At 50.2% G+C, this 26,864-nt stretch overlaps 1 protein-coding gene and 1 pseudogene across 1 annotated transcript in view; one reads left to right on the forward strand and one right to left on the reverse strand.

Moving 5' to 3' along the window:
* LOC138820452 (serine/threonine-protein kinase 32B) overlaps nucleotides 1–26,864 on the reverse strand; it is a gene marked incomplete at its 3' end in the record, with an annotated part of 153,359 nt that overhangs the window by 69,323 nt on the left and 57,172 nt on the right. The window lies entirely within an intron of this gene.
* LOC138820455 (COMM domain-containing protein 6 pseudogene) lies at nucleotides 3,275–3,537 on the forward strand (annotated as a pseudogene).

The raw sequence follows: 26,864 nt of genomic DNA on the forward strand, positions 1-26,864 counted from the left end.
GCAAATATTTCAAGGGCATCTCAAGAATTGGCTAGATCCCATCCATCACAGGTTCAAAACTGAACATATTTTAAAGATTTGCCCTCAAAAAGAGAGTTCCTCCAGAAGCGCCTTGCTCACACATGGCCATGGCAGGAACTGTGTTCCCAGAATTCATCTCATCACACTTGCAGTCCAGACACTCAGAGGCTACTGCAGCCATGGTCTAAGGAAGCCCAGCTAATTCTCCAGCTTGCAGCAGATGTTGGCTTCATCCATATGATGCTGGTTTGGAAGGCATGAAAAATTCATGTTACAGGGGCATGGAGGCTTCCACCCAGATTTCAAAAGAAACCTGGTGGTGATGGAGAAAGAAAGCCATGAACATGACGCCTAAGATACAATGGAGACTCCTGGAAGTGAGGAATTCAAGGAGCATAGAATGTCTACCAAGGCAAGCTGCAGGTAGTGAGTGGAGCTGTCCCAAGAGAGACTGAAGGAGGTGCAAATGGCAAGGCCATCAGGCAGGGTCTTCTGAGCACTCAGAAACTCACATGAAGACACCGTGTGCCCTGGGTGCCAGACCTGATCTTAACGTTTGCCTTGTTAGTTGGTCTTGCTTTGGTTTGATTCACCCTTGCTATTATCCCATTTCTTCCTTTTGAGATGGAAATGTATACTCTTCCCCATTACACACTGGAAGTAGATAATTTTTTAAAAAATTTTTTATAAAAGTTCACAGCTAAAGATTTGTCTTGAGTCTCAGAGATGACTTTGAACCAGGGCTCTTGGACAGTGATGAAACTTTGAAGACCCTTGGAGATGGACCACATAAATTTTGCTTTATGAGCTGAATACGATCCTCATGGAAGGGGGCAGGGTGGAATGCTGTGGCTGAAGGAGATTCATTGGGGGATGATGGCTAATTCTCTATCAACTTGATGGGGTTGAGAAGGATCTGGGAGGTAGGTGAAGCACACTGTGGGTGCATCCTTGAGGATGCTTCCAGAAGAATTATCTAAGCAGGGGCAGGGAGGGATGAGGAGACATGCCATGAATGTGGGCAATACCACCCAATGGGGCTGTCTGTCTGAATGAGGCAGAAGGGGCAAAAGAAGCCTGCTGGTCCAGGATCCCGCTCCGCTTCCTGGCATCTTGTGAGCTGCCCTGTGCCCCCTTCCCCCTCACCAGTTCCCACCATGGTGAACTGACACCCTGAAACAACAGGCCAAAAGAAATCTTGACTCCCTGGAGCAGTTTTGTGCTGCTATTCTGTTTCAGTGATGACATTCTAACCTTCTGAACTTTGGGGTACTTTACCACATGACCTTGATAGCCCAAGGTTGAGAACTAGTGCAAACTGTCCTGAGCTGCTTGCACACCAGCTGCTCTTGAAAACCGAGGGCAAACACCTTTTGGAGGTATTTATGGAAATGTTGAAGAAAATATTGTATAATTGAGTAATGGGACACAGGGAACGACCCTCAAATCTTTGTAATACAGATCTTATGTTGATACCTTGTTAAGGAAATCACATTTATGAGCAAGTTAACAGCCTGAGCTAAAAATCAACACTAGGAGGGCACAGAAAAGCAGTACATTAGAGACACATGGGTATTTCCCAGGGCATGTAGGGATAATTTAATATAAGAAATCCCTTGCAGTATAATATACTACATTAGCAGAATAGAGGAGAAAAACCTATATTATCATTTTAATAGATGCAGAAGAAAACATATGACCAAATTCAATACTCATTCATAATAATAACAATCTACAGACTGACAAAAGCTATCTTCTAAATAGATTAGAATATTTCTCTTTAAAATCAGGACCAAATTCTCCACCAAAGTAGCATCATGTTAAGGATGAGGCAAAACCATCACTATTTGGAGACAATATAAGTGCTTAATTAAAAAACTTACAGAGGGGCTGGGAAGGTGGCTCAGTGGTAGAGCGCTTGCCTTGCATACATGAGGCCCTAGGTTCGATTCCTCAGCACCACATAAGCAAAAAGAAAAAATGCCGGAAGTGGCACTGTGGCTCAAGTGGTAGAGCGCTAGCCTTGAGCTGAAGAGCTGAGGGACAGCGCCCAGGCCCAGAGTTCAGGCCCCACAACCAGACCAAAAAAATAAAAAATAAATAAAAACTTACAGAATCATAGGTTAGTGAATTTTTTGCATAGATAATCAATCAAAAAAATAAGTGGCATTCCAGTTACCAGCAATAAGTATAACACACTGTCCTGGAAAAGGTACAAAAGTGAGGAAGGTTTGTGTCACCATGACAGAATTCCTGAGCTCACTGACTCAAAATGAGGAAAGGTTGAACCTGTGGTTGCAGCAGTTGCATTGGTTGCAGTCATGTGGCCCTGATATTTTGGGCCACATTATGGTGGGAGCATGTGGTAAAGGAGGTTTGTTTGTTTGTGGAGACTAAGAAGTAAAGAGAGAGGAAGAGGAAGGGCCTGACTCCTAACAGCCTCTTCAAAGGAACACCACAAACAATCTGGCTTCCTCCCACAAGTCCTACACCCTTATGTTCCCAATAATACCATGAATTAGGAGCCAACCTTCCAACATAGACCCAAGGAGGATATTCAAACTCTGAACTACAACAAGAAATATCAGGTCCTTATGATTAAATTCCACGATTTATGTTCAATTGCTTATGGCAAATGCTGTAATGCTTTGATGAAAGGTATTTTTTAAAAAACACTAATAAATGGGGAGAAATGCCATGTTCCCAGATTTGATCATAAAAATGTCATAACCCTCCAAATTAATCTATAAATTCAATGCCTTCCCTGTCAAAACTATAATTCTACTGGAACTTGACAAATTGAATCTAAAATCTATCTGGAAGAACAAAGGAGGAAGATACCCAAGACAAACTTAAAGGGCAAGCTGGAAAGGCCACCAGAACCTAAATTCCTAATAAAACCACAATTAGTAAGAGAGGGACAGACTGATAGGGGGACAAACCAACAGATCAGAGATGAGAAACCTATGCAAATGTGGAAACATGACCAATGACAGACGTGACATCTGCAGGTCAATGAAGAAAGATGCAAAACCATCACAGTCATCAGACTGATAAAGTAGGTTTTTATTTAATGAAGGCTTCTGTGTCTGAAGCAACATGCATGGATGAAGAGGCAAGCTCTAGGCTCGAAGGAATTAGCGTTGTACTTAATCGAGAAAAGATTAATATTCATGTTGGATGAAGAGTTCAAAAGTTAATATTCAAAGAAAATCAACTCAGAGCCCACTGCGGGGGCACCGTGCCTTTTGCCATGGAGGAGTCTGGGGGCCGTGAGCCGGTACTAGATGCTAAATCTGAAGTCACCAGCCAGCTTATAGATTTTCAGTGGAAACTCAGTATGGCTGTGAGCTCAGACAGCTGCAGATAACTGAAGTATCCTTATGCGGCAGTAATGCTAAAAGTGGCAGATCATTCTGGCCAAGTAAAGAACAAGTCCTTTGAAATAACAATTCCTCAGTTTCAGAATTTTTACAGACAGTTAAGGAAATTGCTGCTGTTATTGATACTGTGTGAAACTCTTTGGTTGATACAGTCCTAGCATCACTTGAAAATTATGGACTCAACTTTCTGCAAAAGAACTACCTAAGGACCAAATGATATTTATCAATGAAAATATGACTTTCCACTTTTTAAATAATAAAAAATAGGATACACAGGAAAAAAAAGAAAGAAAATCAACTCAAACAATTTTGAAGTGTAAACTGAATAAGGTACTTAGGAGTAAACCTAAATGACAACCAAGCATGCCAAAAACTTACTTTAAAGGAGTTTTCTCTTCCAGCTAGGACATAGCAAGTCATGGGAGAATTCTCTCAACCCAATCATGAAAAGCAATTCTGAACCACTGTAATCTCACAGTTCCTTTCAACCCAGCAGGGAGAGCTGAGGTAGGAATAAAGACATACACGTGATGTGAGTTCCGGAAGTGGATGAGTGTTCATATGAGAAGCAAAAAGCATGTCTGCCTGCGTCCCCTCCAGAACCCCAGAAGAACCAGGTGCGCACTATTGGTCGTGGTGGAGAGAAACCAGCCGGAGCTTTAGTGAATGACTCACCTGCAAGCTGGTAAAATGGACTCGAATTTCTAGAGTGCCATCTGCAGTTAGGCCACACCTGCTGACTCCTTTCAAAGGTTTCATGCTAAAGGCTCAGGGGGCAGAAAGGATGAGGGCTGGAGGATTTCTCCAGGAGGTACAGCCTTCCCCAAGGACATTAGACTCTCTGCATCAGAGAGCGGAGGGGAAGGCAAGCAGTAGCATGTGCAACAAGAAACAAGACCCAGGTGAATATGCCAGGTCATTTTCACACAATAAAATCTGTCACAGTAAAAATAATATTGAAAAAAAAGGAGTCCAAAGCATAGACATGGCCCTCCTCCAGACAGCCAAGAGCAAAAGAAGCTTCAGAAGTCTCACGGTATTACACCATTTATGTAATATGCAAACTCATGCAAATGACATCTGAGTATTTTTGCTTAGTGATATATCTATATCTATAAAGGCAATGCAAGCACTATAGGTTGGGAGGGTGGGTGGCTATGTGGGATGGGGGTATGACTTCAATTAAGCAAGGCAATAAACAGGCTGGCCAATATTTTTGTCAGTCTGAATTAAAATGATTGTACATTTCTTGGAGAATTTATTTTGAAGTTTAAGCAAGAGAATCCAGGAAAAAGAAACACGTGGCACATATAAATACTTGATAAATACTGGTTGTTTTCGGTCATTGAAACAACTACCAATTCAGGCTTTCAGGATGAAAGTCTCTGCAATGTATTAGAGCATTTTTTATTAGGACATGTTATCTGCACATGCACCCATGCTCTGTGATGCTTCCACGCATGCCTATGATGTGTTCTCTCAAATTCTACTCCTCTTCCTCCAACCCTCTCTTCGGACAATTCCAACAAGGCTATTCCTAGACATATAGCCAAACATAAAACAGTTTCCTGTAGCACCGTCCACCACAGCTGAAATACAGAATCAGCCAACATGCCCATCAATGGCTGAGGAGTAAAGAAAACATGGCGCAGGTGTACACAATGGGGCGTTAGCCCGCCATAAAGAAGAATGAAATTACACGTCATCCATAGAACAACGGGTAGAACCGGAGATCCTGTTAGGCCACATGAGCCAGAGATGGCCTGTGCACTCTCATGCACAGAACCTAGATGTAAAAGGGAAGAACGGTAATGTAAACAGGTTCTCTTCAGGGAGAGAGACCAGTGGAAGGAGGGAGGACAAAAGGGGAGGGGAAGGGAATATAAACGTCATCAAAGTACTTTAAATACATGTATGAAAGTACAATGACAAAACTCACAATTTATCTTTTAAAAAAGGATATTAAATCATATTTATAAAACGTTTTGAGTTAACATACATTTGTCACATGAGGTTTCACTGTGATTTTCCCACACCTGTACACCTTCACCATACCCCGCCTTTGCCCCTCCCTCCTTCCCCTTCTTTTAAATAGAGTTTGGTGGGTTTCTTTGTGCTGAATACATATGTATACATATACTATCTATAATATTCGTAATATATAATGTTTTCTTCACAACAGAAGTATATTATTTATGCTCTATACTATAGATATGTTGTTCTTTTCACCCCTGAATATTCCCTCTCACCCCTCCCCCTCCTGTTGGTCTCCTAGACAGTACCCAGCCACCTGTCTGCCCTACTGCTGTCATGATCACTATTTTTGTAGGTCATCACAAGTGTGTAAAAAGATGCGAGATTTGAGGGCCTGAGCTTGGCTTTTCTCACTCAACACAACGATCTCTAGATCCATAGGACATTATTTCATTTTTTATGGCTAGGTAATAGTCCATGGAATGTAAACCAATCCTAGAATGAAAAGAGGGTTGACTACTTGTTGAAGATAAAATATGCTATATGAATAGGATGTTTTTGTTGCCTTAATTAAGCAAATTTTCTTTCCTTGGATGTAGTTACAAATCAGCCTTTTTTGATCATCTCACTGCTTTTAAATGTCAATAAAATGTCATCTCCCCCCCCCCAAATCATTCCAGATTTGATTGTTTATACATGGAGAGCCTAGGAGAATTCGTCATTAGGAAGGAGTTGGGGTCCCATCAGGACCGGCCTTCACTGCGGGTGCCAGTGCCGCACCCAGGGACACCCACACCGCAGCTTCCTTCTCTGGGCAGGTGCCCAGGTGAGATTTTTTTCTTAATGTGAGAAGAAAGACGGGTCCTGACAGCCGAGCGTCGTCCTTGCTTTTAGCGGCACTCATTCTATTACACCCAGACTCGCTCACTCCTTCACTCACTCTTGTGTCTGAAGCTTTCCTAAGTGTCTAGACTGAGTCATCAACCCCAGCCATGAAAGTCCGTCCTTCGTGGCCCTGCCCCCAGGGGGGCGTCTTGTCTGTGGGTGACAGGCGCTGGTGGGGTGGACAGGCACATACAGACATACATACAGACAAGCTGGGACTCAGGGAAGGGAGCTTGGGGGGGGGGTGGGAAGAATGGTGTGGCAGAAGATGAATAGGGGGCAGTCTCCGGCAGAGGTGACACAGAGATACAGGTATTCAGGGGTGAAGCAGTGAGATTTACTCCAGAGAATGAATGACCCCACCAAGCAATCCCTCACCTCTTTCCCACAGCTCTCGTTATAACCACTCACATTCCCAGCCAGGCTTCGAACTCCTTGGGATCAGCCGCCTGGGTTTGGGTTGGCCGGTCCTGTGGCACCAGTGCCACCTCTGCTCTGCAGCAGTGACCAAGCAACAGAGACGAGTACACGAACCGACTGTCAACCATGACACTCTTCAAGAGGGCTGACTCCTGTGCTAACCAAGTCACACCTGCGTCTTCGGTATGCAGCAGACTCTCGGAGCACCATCCCACACTGGCCCAGGGCTGGCTCTGTTTCCTCAGCCTGTCCTGGTCACACCTGCCTCCCTTCCCTCCCACTGGCCTGAGAGGCTGCTTCCCCCATCCCATGGGGAAGCCATCCTAACTTGCTGCCATCTTCTCTCATTAAGAGAGGATGGTATTTCTTAGATATAACTTAGGACCCTCGCCATCCTTTCTGCATTTCTCAGTGCAAAGTCCTAATGTGAGACTCTTCTGATGGCCTTCCCAGAGCACAGCCCTGGGCACAGTCACTGGCCCTGTCTGCTTACCACTGCCCCAGCCCTGAGGACGGAGGCCTGATCCACTTCCCATCCCCGAGGACGGAGGCCTGCCCTATGCACAGGTAGGGACTACTGCAAGACCTCCTGCACAAGCCCAGTTACAGATGTGTGCTTACTTGACTGCATTTGCCACTAGACAAGGGTGCTGAACTCAGTGTTCAGGAAGCAAGCCCTGCTGAGTGACACCCTTGCTCTGGGCAGACTAGGACCAAGACCTGACATCAAACGTGTCTATTCAGTGAGTGGTGCGGTGCCCAGCCACTCCACAGTGTCACCCACTTAAAACTGTCTTCTGTGCTGTTGGCCAAGTCAAACCTTCTTGATGACTTTGGAGGTCAAGTAGTGATTTGGTTCTAAATGCTGAGCTTTGTCACAATTAAATCCCAAATTTCCAGGTCTGGACTTAGCACTTACATCAGAATAGACACTGTGACTCTAGATTCTATATTCTGAATTTAAGCAATCTCTTTTAGGAGGAAGCCATCTGAAACTTGTGCAATGGTGAATGAAGATGTGTCCACAAGGAGGTGGTGGAGGGGAACTTGGTGGAAGGAAAGGATCTTTCAGAGGCAGAAGCAGAGAGATGCTGGAAGAACCAATGTGGAGATGGACAGATGCCAAGAGATGCTGGGAAGCCCCTGAGCCACCAGGAGCTGCCAGGGGTAGGAAGCCTTCTCCGGTGCCCACACGGGAAGCACATACTTTGATTCCGACTCCTGGCCTCCAGACTTCGAGGGCGTGAACTGCTGCAGTTTTACAGCATCCAGTTTGTAGTCATTTGTTATGGCGGTCACCAGGAAACTAATCCAGTGGGAATGCCTCCTTCTGCATGCTCATCAAAGGGAGTGGGAGGGTGAAGGTTAGGGTTAGGGTTAGGATCAGAGCAATCTCGGTTATCTTTAAGTCCTGCTCTCTCACTTCAGGCAAGAAAACTTAAGACCTGGAGAACCAAAGGAAGAGTCTCTGGGATTTGGACCCACATGTCCTGATTTCTCTTGTATTCATCGAAGGAAATGTTAAAGGTATTAGAAGGAACAAAGGAACACACCTTCTGCCCTTCACCAGAAAATTCACTGTAAATCTCCAACACTGTGACCCACTCTTGATGGTAGTGGAGACACAGCAGTCACCAGGAGACTGGCACCATCATTTCAGGAAAGGCCGCACATGCTGGCTGCCCATTCTCTCTGTCCTCACACGGCGCCTTACAAGGATCCATCAGTAAGATTCCCATTCACTCCCAGCACACGTTTCCATTCTTCCTTATAAAAGTCCTTTCCTGCATCCTAGAGCTGCTGTCTTCATAGTTCTGCTCAGGCCTCAGAGAACACATCTGCATGTTCTTCAGTTCCCCAGCAATTAAGTCCAGCTGGGCCTGGAAGCCCTTCTCCAAGAAACTGAGCTCTTTCTCATTAATCTCTAGAATATGAGAACATTTCCCAGTGATGGATGGAATGAAAGCAGGATGTTAATAACGGGCACCTGCAGTGTTTTTCTTGTTCACTTGCAAGTCTCCATCTGAGGCTCTTGATGGTTCCCCAGATAGCTGTCAATCGCAGCCACTACCCCCAGCCTCACAGGGCAGGAGGGAGCTGGCAACTGGGGTCTGGCAAGCAGAATGCAGACAGCATTCGTGACGGGTGCCTGGCCAAAGACTGCCTTTTCCTAGTGTGGAAGGAAGCCTGCATTCTGGCTGGACACGACCTCCCCAGTGGTTGACTGCGGGAGAGTCAAGGAGATCTTTTTCCTTCTTGTTTGTTTTCCTTTTACAGCACGGCGCTGTGTGCTTGGTGCACAAGGCATACCTACTGTGTGACTGCATCTACACAGAGCAGAGGCATGGGCCCAGCTCACCTGTGCTGTTCAAAGCCAAGGACAGTAGCTGTCATGGGGGGTGGGGGGGTTTGCTGGGCTGTGAGGTGCCCAGATGTCCTCTTCTTCCTTCTGTGCACACGCATGTTTGGGTCTGAAGTAAGCTGGATGTCTGTCATAAGTACATCTCTCTGTGTGCCTTTAGTGGGTTTTTTGGTAAAAACCGAGACCATGTCTACTTATCTGGAAAAGGGAAGGCACTCACGTAGGCCATTGCACATGTGAGCAAGGCAGGTGATGGTGTGAAGTTCAGGAGGAGGTGGGGGTTGGGAGGCTGAGCTTTCTGGGGAGCAGGATTTCCCACAGTGTCCTGAGAAGCGGCTTCATCCACCGGAGCAGCACCGCTGGCCTGCCAGGAGTCCAGCTGCTCCCGCTGAAGCCCTGCACTGGTTCAGAGGCCACAGCTGGCACCATCATGTCTCCCTGGAGTTGAATCCTGCTTCTGCCCCTCCTGCTGGTGTCCCTGGAGGGCTGGTTTGTGACAGGGACAGGACCCCTGCCCCTGGATGCCAGTGGACGGCCATCTTCTCTGCTCCCCACCCGGCTGCCTCTGTCCTTACATCTGCCAACCTGCTTCGAAGAGGGTTACCCACGGGCCCCTATGGCGTTGCCTGTGTTAAGCGTTTGAAGTGCTGCTGGGGGCCAAAGGTTCAAATCCAAGACTATTTTTAGCACAAAGGGGACTGGAGCAGACTGGGCTGAGAAAATTCTCCAAGGACAAGCTCTATCCATAAAAAAGTAACCAGCGGCTGCGTAACGTCGGTTTTGACTGTAAAATAGGGTGTCAACTTTGGGGAGGCCGGCGAGTTTCTGGGATGAGTGAGTCAGGAATAACCTATTTGTCTGCCCTTCTCTCTGGGTGGGCACCACTTCCACTGGGACTTCTGGGTCAGATCTGAGGCACAGTCTGGGATGATCCACACACTCCGTGCATCCTGTGACTGGTTTCCCCCTCCCTGACGGTAGGGGCCATGCTGCTAAACATACCTCCCAGAGCAAGAGGGCAGGGCCCGGCAAGATTCTTCTTTGTCATGCAGCCAGTGTAGCCGAGGGCCCTGGGGCTCCACACCACATAAGCAGCTTCAGAGAACAAGTTCTTGCTACTCTACCAGGCTGCCTGGCACCACAGCCTTTGGCACAACTTCTGAGCCCAGCAGACAGCACGGTGGGTCCCTATTCACAGACCGATGTTCACAGGGATGGAGGCTCTTGCTCAAGGTACCCTCTTGCGAGGGACACTTCCTCCTTTCCAGGTCTAGGCGTTCCCCATCCTCCTGTGGGGTGTGGGGGCATCCTGGCCTGTTTATCCCCACACTGATCCCCTGTGCTGTCCTCTGCAGAGTTTCCTGGCTCTGACCTTGGATTTTAGAAAGTTCTTGGTAAGAATACATCTGATTCTTCTCATTATGTGTTGCTTGGACACGTTCTTGTGGTTCACACAATAGGGTGTATTCCCAAAGCATTTCAGAGTCTTCAGGGTTAAGGATTTCTGGAGAAAAATGTATCCTGACTCAACCATTTATACTTTATGTGCCCTTGGTCAAGAAACAGGACTGTTCTCTTCCTGTGACTTCCATCCGAGGATGACAGGAGGCGCTGCACGCGGCTGGCTGCCCGTGTCTCCCGCGGAGATTTGTGGCTCTAACACATGAGCTAGGTGGAGGTGGCTCTAACTTAGAAACTGTAAAGGACAGAGCCTGTAAGAGTGAAAAGAGTCTGCCTGCCTCCTGTTTACCCTGTCTACCTATCACACAGGTGTGGAAGAGTTTTAAAGTCACGTGGCTATTGGGGATGAGGGGACAGTGCTGGGGGCAGGAGATCTGGCCTTGCTTTGTCAGGAGGTGCAATACTGCAGAGCCATACCTCCAGCCCTGTTTTTCACTAAGTTTTTGCTTTGTTTTAGTTTGATGGTCTGGGCCTTGAACTCAGGACCTGGGTGCTCTCCCTGAGCTTTTTTGCTCAAGGTTAGCATCCTACCACTTTCTTGAGTTTTTGGTAGTTAATTAGAGACGAGAATCTCATAGACTATCCTGCCTCCCTGGCTTTGAACCGTGATTCTGAGATCTCAGCCTCCTGAGTAGCTACGATGACAGGCATGAGCCACCATCGCCTGACTATACTTGTTATTTTTAGGACAGGAATTTACTTCCTGCCTTGTTGTGCACCGAAACCCTGATTCCTGCTGCTGCTGGGTCACAGGTATGTGCCACTGTGTCTTGAGTCCCTGTGTGGATACCAAGCACCTCAGACTTTTCTAACTGTATTCCCCCAATATCAGCTCCCCAAGTAGCTGGAGATGGGAGGCGTGACACGCACCCAGCTATGGGCTGAGACGTGGGTCTCACGTACTTTTCTGCCCAGGCCAGCCTTGAAACCACCGTCCTTCTGATCTGAGCCTCTAAGTGGCTAGGATTGCAGGTCTAAGCCACCAGTGCCTGGCCCCATAGGCTATTTTTATGCACTCTGGTGGAAACTAATTCAATAAACATGTATTCATTGGGCCCTTCTGTGGGTCAAGCACTGAGCTATGGAACAGGGCAGTGGCTAAGAGACAAGAGCCCATCCTCATGGGGGTTAATTAATCTATCTCTGGACCCATCTATAAGAGATATGCAATTGAAAATTAGCCGCCAGCTCACGGATCATGCCAACCACTCCGTCACTCACACCTTCTTAGCCTGCTGTTCTTGACTGGGTCAAACCACAGCCTGCTGTGGCTTGCGAGCTGACACTGTGCAAGCAAACACTGGAGAACAGCCTGGTCCTCATTCTCAGCAACAGCGGCTCCTTCTAAGGTCACACATGTTTGCTCGTTCGGCCATCCATTTGTATTGTCTGCTGTGTGCGAGGCGGGCAGCCAGGGCACGCACAGACAGTCGCAGGCTCCTTCCTCCTGGGATTGCGGAGACAGAGTCACAAAGCAGGGGACAGCAAGCATGGCAGCAGGTACAGAGGGGGAACATCGAGTCCCCAGAGGGTGACAATGGCTGCTAGTGTTCTCACTCTGGCAGGTGACATTGGCCACTCTACACAGCCCCCCAGGGGACTGGGAGGGCCTTGGGTGCCACATCTGCCATTTTTGCTTGAGTATCTCTTGCTTTGTTGTCACTCTTACCATGTTTGATTCCCCAGGCCGTGTCTGTCTCAGATTCCCACCTCCACCATTCTACAAATAGCCTCCCAGATGTGAAGGTGGATGATGGAAGGGCAAAGCAGCCAGACACTGCCTGCTGCCTCTTGATAAGGTATTTAACCCCCGTGCACCGGGGAGGTCCCTCTGGGCCCGGGGAACCTCGTACAGGCCCCACTCCAAACATGGTCACAGTGACAACAGCTGTGCCACAGGGAACCTGTTCACCCTGTCGCAGGGAGGGCAGCAGGCAGGGACAGCAGGGTGGTGCCAAGGTGACGTCTGCTCCATCCCCATCTCACAGTGAGCCGTTATCTACTTCCCAGCAGATCTAACTCCCGGAGATCAGCTCAGGGACAATGCCACCCTTCAGGTCTGAAGCGTGGCTATTATCTATGACGCCCACTCTCACCTTGTCCCACTCCTAGGGAATCTGGGCACCAACGCCCGTCAGTTTCACTTCCTCAACCCCACCAGAAGGCATGTCCACTGAGCCCTGGATGCATTTTATTGCTGCAAAGCTGAGGTGAAGATGACAGCTTATACTACTGAGGGAAACAGAAGTGCTGGCTGTTATGTCCTCCAAGAACAGATGCAGAGACGTAAACACTGAGTGGCGCTCTGGAGCAGACACTTAGCATGCCAGCCCAGGGGGCGAGGGGAGGACGCTCTTTAGTAGGTGATCTCAAAAGAATAGAGAGGGCCAGGCAATGTTCACCTTTTATGCCGCAATATAGTGGATGGATGGGTGAGTAGATGGATGGATGAATGAGTGGGTTGTGTGGATGGATGAGTGGGTGGGTGGATGGATGATGGATAGATGGATGGGTGGATGAGTGGATGGATACAAGGAAGGAAGGAGGGGAAAAAAGGATGAAAGGAAAGAAGGAAGGAAGGATGGATGAGTAGATGGTAGATAGAAACAGGGTGAAAATTACAGGACTCTGGGTAGTTCTAAGAAAGTCTTTGCTCTGATAGTTTCTGAAGCCATATAACTGCTTATTCTGGGGTTAATCCCATCTTCTTTTGGGAGCTTTCAAGTGTTGGGGATTCTACAGGCTTTTAGTCTAGTTCTTGTAGTTTTACCCTAGAGACGCCATCTATTCACTGACTCTACATCCAAAAAACATCTCAGTCCCACCTACTTTCCATTTGCTTCCTCCGAGCCCAGTGCAAGGGCTTGTATCTTCCCCGAGCCACCACAAAAGCCTCCCACACCACAATCCACCTTCCACACCACCATCATTCAGAACTTCAGACTGATTTGGTGGATGAAAGATAGGTGTCAAATCCTTTGCCACTGCTCCAGGGAGAGGTGAAACCACTTTCTCTCTCCGGTTCTGGTGCCCAGTGCCCTGTGTCAGCTGCCAGGACCTGTCCTCTCTCTGGTTCTGGTGCCCAGTGCCCTGTGTCAGCTGCCAGGACCTGTCCTCTCTCTGGTTCTGGCTGCCCAGTGGCCTGTGTCAGCTGCCAGGACCTGTCCTCTCTCCGGTTCTGGTGCCCAGTGGCCTGTGTCAGCTGCCAGGACCTGTCTTCTCTCCGGTTCTGGTGCCCAGTGGCCTGTGTCAGCTGCCAGGACCTGTCCTCTCTCCGGTTCTGGTGCCCAGTGGCCTGTGTCAGCTGCCAGGACCTGTCCTCTCTCTGGTTCTGGCTGCCCAGTGGCCTGTGTCAGCTGCCAGGACCTGTCCTCTCTCCGGTTCTGGCTGCCCAGTGGCCTGTGTCAGCTGCCAGGACCTGTCCTCGCTCTGGTTCTGGTGCCCAGTGCCCTGTGTCAGCTGCCAGGACCTGTCCTCTCTCCGGTTCTGGTGCCCAGTGGCCTGTGTCAGCTGCCAGGACCTGTCCTCTCTCTGGTTCTGGCTGCCCAGTGGCCTGTGTCAGCTGCCAGGATCTAGAGGCCTCTCTGTGTGACTTCCGGAAGTGGGCCATAAACAGCACTTATATAGATTTAAGTAGTTTCCAGGGCCCTGAGAAATCGATAAGACACACCTGACCCATTGATCCATCCCAGAGGAAAACGAGTAACAGGAACTGTAGAAGCAGTGAGAGCGATCGTTGTTAAGACAAATCCCAGAATGCCTGACGTGTAAATTAGAAACATAAATTTCTATGTCTCAACATTTCATGAGGCTTTTCGTGGGGTCTGGGGGGAGAGGGAGTGCTAACTCAAAACCAGGCTCTTCACATTCCTTCCACCCTTTTGCGCTGCAATCTTCCCTTTCTTATTAGAGGCCATGACACACACTCATCCCCCATGCCCTGCCTCCACACTCCAGGGAAAGTCTAACTGTGGATGAGATCTTATTTTCTCCAAAGTATTAAAGCAGTTAGTCGGATGGTTCTTGGGTGCCTGTGACATTTGTCTGCCCTATGAAATCCCTGGAAGTACCAGGGCCAAGCCTGTAATTGAAGCCATCTGTCATCCAGGGCCATGGGCACCCTCGTCCCTTCTCTCCCTTCAGGCCTAATTGCTCTTGGAAGCATGTAAGATCAGAAGGGACTGGCTACTTCTGTCCCTGTCAGTAGCTGGCAGATCTGTGCTCAGTTCCGGTTCTCACACCCGCTTCGCCTCCTGCCCCCAGCCTTCTTTCTCATAAGATGCACAAGGACCTTCTGGATTGACAATGTTCTGTAGGTCAGCATTATTTTTATGAACCCGAAATTACATCAATCAATAATACATGTGCCGCTAAGTCTGACAGAATGCAAAGTTATGCCTCTTCCAAAACAACGCAATCTGCAGTTTAAGTTGCATACTGCGCAAGGGGCCTGGAGTGACAGACATACGCACAGCTGCATGCGGTCAGCGGCAAGTTCACGCGATGGCTGAGCTGGGCTTTGCCCTGCCCAAACCGTGTGTGTTTGTTGAGTTGCCAGAACACGGATGAACGTGATCCCCTAAAAAAGATGCCCAAGCCAGGCACTGGAGGCTCACGCCTATAATCCTAGCTACTCAGGAGGCTGAGATCTGAGGATTGCAGTTTGAAGCCAGCCTAGTGACTCTCCAAGAAACTATGAAAGAAGTGGGAAGTGGAGCTGTGGCTCAAGTGGTAGAGCAGCATTAGCCTTGGGCAAAAATGCTCTAGGAGGGTGCCCAGGCCTGGGGTTCAAGCCCTAGGGCCAGCACAAAGAAAAAGAAAAAGATGCACACATGCGCACAGACACACCCATCCCAGAGGAATTACTAGTGCCAAGCACTCACCTTTGCACATAGGGAGGACACCTGATCTCCTTGTACCCATAAAGGGAGGCCCTGGAAACAGAGCTGAGTTTATCAATAAGCAAATCTGGATTTCCACCTTCTCTGATTGGAACCCTAGTGGGGGTTTGGTGGCTTCCTGTCCACCTTGAGATACTAAGTAAACTCATGTGCTGTGACTGGAAGCACCCTGCTCCCCCAAGTCCTCAGAGCTCTCCACCCTGTGGGCCATCGCCCGCCCTGTGCATGGGAGGGCCTGCCCTCCGACCTCCCAGCGGGGCTCCATCCAGCCCTACACTAGTGAGAATGAACAGGGACTCCTCTCAGCAAAGTTCTCTCACAGACAGGAAATTTTACTAAGAAATGGACTTGAGGTCTAGTCATGTTTTAAACAAAAGAAAAGAAACGGACTTGAGGAAGCTCAGGAACAGAACCATTTTATGGCTCAGGTAGCTTCCAGTGAATGTCCCCTGAAACCCTGGAGGAGGGAATCCCGGCTCACACCAACACCACAGCTCAGCCTGCTCTGTGGATATTAGCACAGGTGATAGGGCGGGGAACTGGTGTAGGATGAAACGATATCTACCACTGAATAAATACCGTGAAACCCTCAACACTTGTGCCAACAGAGAGAAGCCAGACAATGAGAACTTGACTCCAAACAAGTCCAAGAAGGGAATCACTGGACAGAATAAAGATGCTCTGTCTCCAGGAAGCAGGGGAGAGGAAGGAAGAGCAGAAGGGAGGGGAGAGGAGAGATACAGTCAGGACTGGAAACCAAAAGGAACTCACTCCCTTCCCCTGTGACAGGAGCCCAGCCTATACCCCCAGCTCTTAATCGGAGTTGATCGGGTAGATAATCATTGGAAAACAAATGATGTGGAAGTCAAATTAGAGAAAGATGTAAAATCTGATATTCAAAAAGGAAATGTACTCTCTACCTGACTTATGTAACTGTAACCCCTCTGTACATCATCTTTATAACAACAATTTGAAAAGCAAAAAAAAATGAAATGAATGAGAAATGAATGAGAGCAATAATGAAATCATAAATCCTGAGTATTTCTTAAAAAAAAAAAAAAAAAACAACAAACCTGACTGGAATGGCGAGAAAGATCTTTGAAGTCTGTCCACTAAAAGTCATAGCACATGGCTTGCTCCTGCCAGGGTCTTGAACAATGACATTAGAGCACAGCGGACCCATCCATCCCCCGTGTCTGTGTCCAATTCCTGCACAGCTCACCCCTCACTGCGGCTGGTTATCAGCACGCAAAGGCCAAGCTAACTCAGATTGTTTTATAGACAGAACACCTTCTCCCAAGCCCAAATCGCCCGTGGCTTCCTCTGCGAGCCTTCCCATTCTGTTCTGCTTCTCCGGTAAGCACAGGGGAACAACCGGTCCTGTCGGTAACGTGGAGGAGAAACGAAACTTCAAGTCCACGCTTGCCATTTCTTCTGAACGCATCAAACTACATATAAGAAAAAGGTGAAGGGGAAATCCCAAAGGAACAGGGACTTGGAAATGATGGGGTCACGGGTGAGTTTCCATTTCTTCCCCACTTTCCTGCATTATGATCAAGTCATGGAGGTTCAGGTCTCGGGACTGTGGAGGGAAATGTGGGAGAACTGTAGTCCCTGGGGAAAGGAAACCGTCGACCATAAATGCTGCTGGAATCAGGGGTCCTGCGGAAAGGACAGGCCCTGGACCGAAGCATCACCACATGCAAAAGTCAATTTCTCATGCTATGCACATGTTTGTTTTTACGGTATGGGGCTTGAACTCAGGGCCTAGGTGCTCTCCTTCAGCTTTTTCACTCAAGGTTGATACTCCACTACTTGAGCCACAGCTTCAGTTCTGACTTTTTGGCGGTTAATTGGAGATAAGAATTTCATAGACTTTCCTGGGCTGGCTTCATACTGTGATTGTCAGATCTCAGCCTCCTAAGGAGCTAGGATTACAGGTGTGAGCCATAGGTGTTGGAAAGCCACTTCTTAAATTTAAGAATCAAGTGTATGAAAACCCAAGCTTCAAACTGTCAGAAGAGAAGGAAATACATTGTGACCTAGATTGACAAGGACTTTTCATTAACTTAAGAGAAAAAGATGGATCATCTGATCCTGTTTAAACTCAGACCTTCTTTTGAAAAGTCCTCATGAAATGCAAATAGGGGCTATAAACTTCAAGAAGATCATCTGTGTATAAAACCCCCACCCCCAATTAAAAAGAATAGAACACAAACTTGTTAAACCCAGATACACGGCATGCATGTGGATTGGAAGTGTAACAACATGGAGAACAGGACGCTTTACAGAGGGAAAGCGTGTGTGGGGTGGAAGGAGTCCCAGGCTGCCATCCTCTCTCCTTCTTTCTCAGAAATCAGCACAGTGCTTTGATCTGCCCTGGCCTCCCTTCTGGGCTTATCTCCCCGTTGGGTCTGGGGGCGTGGGGAGGAAAAGTCGGGTGCTATTATTTATTACACTCCAATCTTACCAAAACGGAACTGGGTTTGACTGGATGTGTTTGAGTGTGGGTGACAGGATCTGACTTAAGCTCTTTTGAAGTTCTGCCCAGCGGCCGCAGAGCACACAGGGCAGGGATGGGGCTGGAAGCAGAAAGATCATTAGCCGCCCCTCACTGTCAGCCAGGGCAAGGATGAAGGTGGCCTGGTGACAGGAGCAGAGTCACCGTCAGCCGTCAGAGCTCATAAGGGCTGGTTCTGTCCTGAGCAGAGGTGGCAGGAGAGGGAGGAGAAGGAGCTCAGCAGGCGGGGCTCATGAAATGATGGATGGACATGAAGGGTTTGAAGGGAGAAATGCAACTTCATTAATTCACCCCCGCATCTTGAGACTTGAGACCCACACAGCATAGATACTCCTGTGCCACACAGCGATGTTTCAGTCGATCACAGATGGTGTACAGGACAGTGGTGGTGTAGACTGTAATGGAGCCAGGAGATTTCTGTGATCTAGTGATGCCATCACACATTGCGCGACTCGATGTGTTGTGGCGAGACTGGTGTGGACTATTACACAGCCATAAGAACAAATGAGCCTCCTGCACTGCGAGTCAGAAAACAAGCAGCTGTAATGAGCTATGGTCCGTGACATTTTTAGAGTGCACTCCTCATATTTAATAAGGAGCAAGAAGGTGCGGGGAGAGGAAACACTTACTCTGGAAGGACAAAGTCAACCTGCGGCGGCCATCCCAGGTTTGTCCCCGACACAGCCCTGAAACCTGGCTTCTTTCCCTCCCCGGGTCCTCCGCTCCTCACTCATGAAGCATTTTATTCTCACAGGCCACAGTGGCCCCAACCTCGGGTAAATCTGACATTTATGTCTGGATGGAGTGTCTGTAAAATGTCACCCTACCTCAGCCGACACAGCAGCGACATCTAATTATCTCCTGTTTTAAGGGATGATGACAAATATGGGAGCGATTTCCTGGTGGCCTTTGCTCAGATGATGAAATTGAAAAGTCGGGATGAATTCACGGGGCGCGGAGGGCAGTCTAACCACCGGGGTGCCTGTCAACTTCGATGAAGCACCCCGGGGGGCTTCTTTGGATGACCCGGGCACGGTGGTTCGCCTGCTGCCCCCGCGTGTGGTCCGCAGGCCACTGAGGTACAGCCAGCCATGGACCGTGTCTCGAGACTCCCTCACCTGGCCCTGAGCGGCGGGAGGGGGCCCTTCACTTGGTAAGCTGTCAACGCTGGAACCCCTTGGCCTGTGGATCCTGATTCCCCAGTCTTGTTCCCTGAAAGCTGTGACTCACCAGACAGGGATTTTAGCATCCTGTGCCTCAGTTTCTCCCTCTGTTGAATGCCTTTTAATAATCTTATCTGCTTGGTACTTAGTAGGTGGTGGTCTATGGGTTGCAGCCCACAGCTTGTGCACCGTAGGTACTCGGGAAAGATGAGGGGTGACAGTCCGGCTAAATGAGGCCACCTGTACCCCATGCGATCACAGGATAGCACATGGCTCAGTTACCCCCACCCCACCCCAGATCTCTCCTCATTAGAAAAGGAGTGAACACCCTAGATGGTTGTGAAGACAAGTACAGGACAAACCAGCGAGCGGCCGCTTAGAAGGAACCATGGAATCCTTCTCCACCTGCCCAACCAAACCAGAAAGACTCGGCAATCATCTCAGAGCTCCTGAGCCAACGAGCAGACGGAAAGACTCACATCCGAGGCTGACACAAGGGGTTTGGTGCTTGCTCTTTCTCGCTGTGATGGGGGCTTCCCCGCACCGCTTTTCCCGAGGGCGAGACAGTGGAATCCGCTGAGGTGAGGTCAGACCCGAGGAGCGGTGGGGGTCCCAGGGCAGTGTGTGCTCACAGCGAGGAGAGGAACATGGGTACACAATGGGCCAAAGGGAAGCCGGGAGAAGAGGAGCTGCAAAGCAGCCACATCCACAGTGCCAACAAGCTCCTCTTCTAGGTCCCAACCCTGGGAACAGGCACTCAACATTTGCCACATCTTCTTCTTAGCACCTAAAGGATTCTGAGCAGAGGAAAACTCTTCCGGTCCAAGCCAGGTGATGAAGAGCCTGCCTGGGCTTTAGTAGTAGAAGCCCTTGGGGTCAACGCTGGCTCCTCCACTTACATGGCTGTGTGGCACTGAGGACTGCACTTGGCCTCTCTGAGCCTCGATCTCCCTTGCCAAGAAAGGAGGATCTGCGATCTAAGCTCTTGATCACCTTTCTGTTGGAAAGCACTTTGCAGGGCGCCTGACATGTTGAACCATCTCAATAGACTCTCACTGACGGAGGCTGCACGGCTGGCCTGAGGTCGCAGCACACAGCTGGTACGTGCCAGAGATGACATCTCTCCTGCAGATCGCCGGACCCCACTCAGGGCACAGGTTTGCGATGGCGAGCGTCAGCAGTGACACCCAGGGCGAGGTCCTCCCCTCCACACCCCCCGCTGAGAATGCACCTGCTCTTGTCCAGTTGCTACACGAGGCCCGAGCCCTGGCGTGGTGAGAACCCAGAAGCCCAGAGGTGCTCACATCCTGCAAATAAAGGCCCCGCTCACCGCAGAACCGCGCCCCGCAGCGCAGCCGTGCATCTCAAGGCCCTTTCCTGGGCCCTGGCCGCACCTCGTGATTTTTAGGCACTGGAAACCTGCATCTGCACAGGGGGGCTGGAGAGACTGCTGGGGACACGATGCCATTTTCAAGGATGCGGCCGCTGTGTGCGGCAGGGGTGCCCAGCGGAGGGGGGGGGAGCAGGAAGCCGCCATTTTGCTTCCCCAGGCAAGAGGGTTGCGGTGAGCCCAACACAAGCGTCCAATGGCCACAGCTATCCAGGCAGGCGGTCTCTAGAAACTCTCTCCCATTTGACCTCAGTCCCTGCGTCAGCAACCCGGAACCTCTGTCCCGGAGGCGCAACGGGCTACACCCTGACTCTATTTCTCTTTCACCTTACAACTTTGGGGAAAGTCAGTAACTATCTGATCTACTGTCAAGCGTGTTGAATGGGGGTCGTGCATGCTTCCTGTAGGTGCCCAGAAAGAATGCAACAGACTGAAGCTCAGGATGTTTACAAGAGCGTCAGTATAACAGTGAATTTCCTGTCATAAGATTGATTCTCTGAAGCCAGGAGCTGGTGGCTTACACCAGTAATCCTACCTGCTTGGGAGGCAGAGATGGGGAGAGAGTTCTGTGACAGCCCAAGCTGGCACGTCCATGACTCCACGTCAATGGAGGGATGCCAGGCCTGGCACACAGCTGTCGTCCCAGATAGGACCGGAAGTGTAAAATAGGAGGACTGCGGTCCAGGTGTGTGCCCAGACAGAGAGGATGACTCTATCTCAAAAATAACCAGTGTAGCTGGGCACCGGCAGCTCACATCTGTAGTCCTAGTTACTCTGGAGGCTGAGATCTGAGGGCAGCAGTTCAAAGCCAGCCCAAGAAGGAAAGTCTCATCTCCAATTAACCACCACACTTGAGCTGTGACTCAAGTGGTAGAGTACTAGCCTTGAGCAGAAAAGTTCAGGGACAGTGCCCAGGCCCTGAGTACAAACCCCAGGATGGGCAAAAGGAAACAAACAAACAAACAGTGCCGTTAGTCCTTAGCACCCATGTCCATCATGGATCGGGTAATATTTTCCTCTTTTTATTTTTCTCTAATTTCTCCCTACTTTAACCCTGTTATACTAAAATAAAGCCTTGCTAAAACTGAAAAGAGACAGTGCATGAAGGGGCTAAAGGCATCTCTCAGTGGTAGTGTGCCTGTCTGATAAGCACAACGTTGAAACATTAATACCAAAAAGAAAAAAATTAGACTGGTTCTCTAAAATGTCACATTGGGGGGTGACGAGGAGACCGCCAGTCCTGGTGCGGGCTCGCAGGGTGGCGCAGGATGAGCACACTGCCGGGGACTCTCCTTTGCACATGGTTCTCCCTTCAGCTTTCACAAATCTGACCTCTGGTTGCGGCTTTGCCCTTCACCCTCAAGGTCACGATGGAGACTGAGGTCCCCTCTCCCCGGCACGCAGCAGCAGCTGTGTGGAGAGGGCAGGAAAACCACCTTCTGCAGGAGGGGCGGCCGCGAGGACGGGGTGCCCAACTGGCAGGACTTTGACAAAGAAATTTAGGCTTTTTCCTGAAGGTGAGTCACTGAGGAGCCACGCAGAAGGAAGAAAATGGTTTCTAGTTTTTTAATGGAGTTGATGGAGATCGCCTGTGAGGCACTGCCAGCATGGACGCGGCCCCGGTGGCGCAGGACCCCCGCCTGGGCTAGATCGGGGGGACCTGACCCCCGAGGCGGGTGGCTCATCTCTTCCCTCCCACAGTGGATGCCAGCTTCCTGCCACCGTGAGTAAACACCAGAGGTCATTTAAAGGAGGAGAAGTGCGTCGTGGCTCTGTCTTCGAGGTTTGGGTCCAGGGTCGTAGGAGGAGGACGTGGTGGGCAGAGCTGTCGGGCTCGGGGCGGGCAGGAGCGGGCAGGGCGGGGGCTGACAGCCCGGTCTTGGGCACCCCTCCTTCTCTCCACCCAGCCCCCCACTTGCTAAAGCTCCCTCCAACCTCCCAGCAGTGCCATAGGCCGGGCACTATGCCTTGGCACGCGAGACTTTGGGGAACTTGTACGATACCCACACTGGGGTGATTGGTGAGTTCTTAATCCTGTCTTCTCCCCGTCCTCCCTAGAAGGCCAGGGATGCCCCCCTGGACCAGCAGCACTAGGAGTTGTCCTGGTGGGAATCTGAAGTCAGGAGGTGGCAGGCTGCAGGAGGTACTGGGTCCTGAGGTGCTAGGTGCGAGGGAGGTGCTGGGTCCTATGTTGCTGAGTCCTGAGGTACTGCATGCAGAATTCAGACTTCAAAGCCAGGGCTGGGCCTTCAAGCCCAACTAGTGAGGTGAATGCAAACAGGTGTATTTCTCCCCTAAAACCGGAGCCAGCGGGAACCGCCTGCCGGCTGATAGAAGGTCACACACCAGAATAAGCAGGCCGTGTGCGGCCCAGGCTCCAGCGCTGGCCCCCAGGCCGGTTCTCCAGCACAGCTCCAGCAGGACCAGCCCATCCGTATTTGATGACGATCCATCCCACTCAGCAGCGTCCCCCGCTTCTAGACACATGGCAGAAACACATTTTGTGATTCCCTGTGATAGATGGGACCCAGAAGTGGGAAAGGCCAGCTGAGATGCCGAGGGCTGCTTCTGCCTCCGAGCCTCTGGGCAAGCTCAAATACAGCCAGCCTACACGTCTAGGTTGTCACAGTGAGCAGCCTGGACATACTGCAGCAGGAACAGGAATCAGACCTTCATTGGCTTAAGCCATGGAGAAGTGGGGGCTGTTTGTTACTGCAGCCTAACTTTAGTCCATCCTGACGGATACAGTAGCACCTATAACATAATGGCAACTCAAAAACATTTTCTTTCTGGCTAGTCCCTGGCATATGAAGTTTCTGCTTAACTATTCTGTTTTGGTTTTATCATGTAAAAACAATAGGTGTTCAGTGCACACCATACGTTACATTCTGGAGATGATACCATGGTCTAAATTTGAAATTTGGATCTCTGTTCAGGCTGGTGGCACGCTGCATAGCCTCCGCTTGCAGGGCAGCAGGAGTGAGCCACGGACCCCCAATCAGCCACGAGGTGGATCACAAGGGAGAAAACCGACACCCTGCCATGTTCCAGGCTGCTAGGCTGACACATGGCACATTCACTGCAGAGAGAGAGTGTGTGTGTGTGTGTGTGTGTGTGTGTGTGTGTGTGTGTGTGTGTGTGTGTGTGTGTGTGTGTGTGTGTGTGTGTGTGTGTGTGTGTGTGTGTGTGTGTGTGTGTGTGTGTGTGTGTGTGTGTGTGTGTGTGTGTGTGTGTGTGTGTGTGACTGGAGGTTAAACTCAGGGCCTCCTGCTTCCTAAACAGGCACTCTACCACGTGAGCTACACCTCCAGCCCCTTTTTTATGTTGGCCATTTTTCAAAAGAGGTCTTTCTTGCTTTATGTGTGGGCCAGCCTGGACTGTAGTCCTCTTCCTACTGTGAGTCTCCTGATCACCGGATGACAGGAGTGTGCCACCGCACCCTGACACTGGTTGAGGTGGAGTCTTACAAACTTGTATGGGCTGGCCTCGAACTTGCCAGCCCTCACTCTCCACTTCTCAAGTAGCTAGGATGACAGCTGGAGTGCCTGTGCCTGGCTCCACATGCATTTTCGACTCAGGAGCTTTTTCAACTGACAGTGAGCTTATGGGGCTGCAACCTATCGTAAGTTTGGAAACATTGTATAGAAAAGGGATAAAGGGATAAAGAAGAGGAGGAAAGAGGAAATAAAGACGTGACGCAAAATGTCCAGAAGAGAGGACAAATGGCACGCGCCACCGGCTCCCTCCTGGGACCCCGTGGCAGGCCACCACACCTGGCTGCGTCCTCCTCTCCCCTCTTTCAGACCCAGCCCCGGCTCCTTTCTCCAGGCAGTCAACTCCCTGACGTTCTCCACTGGTGGAACATCCACAGGCCTGTTTTCCCTCCTGGTCTGCTGCACCAGGCTGGGCTGAATCCAGGTTGTTTGGCAGGTGGCTCCCAGGCCTGGGGCGAATCCAGAGATGCGATTCTCAGGAAGCATGGGACGGGGGGACCGAGGGGAGGAGGAGGGGTCAGGGGAGTCGCCAGGGAGGCCAGAAGGTTGTCGAATGTCACGAGTGTAGTTGTGTCACCATCATGACCACCGAGCACAGACCTTGAAGCATGGGCAGTGCCACCGCGATGTGAAGACAGCCTAAGGCTGTGTCCCCACAAAACTTCTAACAACTGCAGTGTGGCCCAGGAGCTGTAGATGGCTGAGTCCCAAAGACAGACATTCTCAAAGCATCCAAATCAGCTCAGAACGGCTGGGTCATGTTGGCATGAGAATGGCCACGAGAACGGAACTGAGCTATGCTGGCGTGAGAATGGCCAGACGAGGCAGGGGATAACGAGAAACAAAGGGGAGTGAGGAGCAGAAGGGCCCACAGAGGCAGAGATGAGGAAGCTGGTAGAGACAGTGTGACAGTCCCTAAGCCCAACTCTGCAGGCTGCGGGGTGGGCTCCCTTGCTGTGACGCTGTCCCGTGGGCACAGAGCAGCCCCGGTAGACACGGTCTGGTCTCAGCACAGACAGATCTGGGTTACAATAAGGCCTTGGACGTGGTCTTTTCCCACACCTTCAGCACCGGTTCCTTTCTGTGCCTCATCACAAGTACCCGGCTCTCCATCTGCCACAGCCCATTCCAGGCCTCCAGCCACCGCTGCCTCTGGTCATTACTGTTGTATGGAGCAGCGACAGGGCCATGATTAGCTCAAGATGTCGTGGCTGTGATCTCTCCTAGCCACACTGCCCGTCATTGATTCAAGAAGGAGGTGGCTCAGTGAGCTGGGGGAAAAGCAGGAGTGAATGAAATGGAATACTGAATAGGAGAATCCTGCCGATGGGCTCTCATGGAGGGAGAGGGGAGCCGCCTCCAGCCCAGCTGCTGAGACCATACTTCTGTTGAATGAACCACAGGAGTCAAAGGCAGATTGCAATGATGTACAAGAAGTAACTTGGAGTTGTCAGCGGCCTGTAAGGGTTTATCTTGTTTATTTAAAATGGTATATCTTGTTGATGTACTTATTTACATATATGCATATGTAAATACATGTGTATATATTTATTTTTGTGCTGGTACTTCATCTTGAATTCAGGGTCTGGGCACTGTCCCTTAAGAGTTTTTTGTGTTTGTTTGTTTGTTTTGCTGGTGTTCTACCACGTGAGCTACACTTCCAGTTCCAGAAACAAGAGCCCCATGGACTTTGCTGCCTGAGCTGGCTTCCAACCGTGATCCTCAGATCTCAGCCTCCTGAGTAGCTAGGATGACAGGCTAAGACCCACAGGCACCTGGCTCACCAGTTCATTTTGTGCTGGGCACCACGACAAGGGCAGGCATCTGACTACAGCCCATTCCCAGCTCTCGCACAGTGACAGGTATGAGAAGGAAAGAGACAAAGACCCTCCACCCTGATCAGTGGTTCAATTCCACAAAGGTTTTGGGTCCAATTCCCAACTGAAAGGTCCTGGCCCTGCATTCCATTGTAGCTTAGCTCCCAGCCTACCCACACCAGTACTGGGCACCAGGGCACATGACCCCCCACGCCCAGCACAATGCTGGTCTGGGGTGGTCAGGAAGCACAACAGCCAGGAAACAGGTGCAGCCATGTTGTCTGAGTTACTCTGTCAGTCCTGCAGACCTCCGAGGGGCCGCCCTGCTGTGGGCTCTGCTCACCACACCTCCCTGTTTCTGGGGCCATGTCTGAGTCCACCAACACCCACTCTAGATTTGAGCTGCAAGGAGTCTGCTCCATATCCATAAGTGCAAAGCACTTATCAAGCTCACTCTCTGGCAGAGCAGAGCAATGCAGCATGGAGAGTTTGCCAATATCTGAATGTAGGACTCCCCCATCTGTCATGGGGACCCCGGGCACCTGTGCCATTACTCAAGGATGTGTGGGAAGTAATGGGCACCGTGACTCTCACCCTCTCACCAAAAGCACTGCAGACTTGCACCCCCTATAAAAACAGAGCCCCAGAGCCCAGCACTGGGGCTAGTTCCACAGATGATTTTAGGAGGCTCACACGTCACCTCGAAGACAAAATGGATGATCAATTTAGAAAGAGACTTGGGACCAGATTAGAATGTCAAGTTAAAAAACAAAACAAAATAATGGGAAAGAAGGGCCAAAATGCAGATCCAAAACACAGCAAGAAGTGGGGGTGGACAGCGACGCATCAGCCTGGCAGAGCCCTCAGGCCGCCTCACTCACCCAGAGCCCACCCTCCACCGGAGCCAGACGCCGCTCCCGTCTCACACGGGCTGCAGGAGAGGCAGCAGGAGGTCTGACGCCCTGCGGCTGCCCCCAGAGACCCCAATGGAAGCCTGCCCGCCCGCCAGTCTTGTTCCCACGGCATCAGATGGCCTGCTTAGTATGGTCTAGCTTGAAGCTGTCTTCCAACG

Source organism: Dipodomys merriami, unplaced genomic scaffold, assembly GCF_024711535.1.
Source record: "Dipodomys merriami isolate MVZ:Mamm:240054 unplaced genomic scaffold, mDipMer1.0.p SCAF_889, whole genome shotgun sequence".
NCBI lineage: Eukaryota > Metazoa > Chordata > Mammalia > Rodentia > Heteromyidae > Dipodomys > Dipodomys merriami.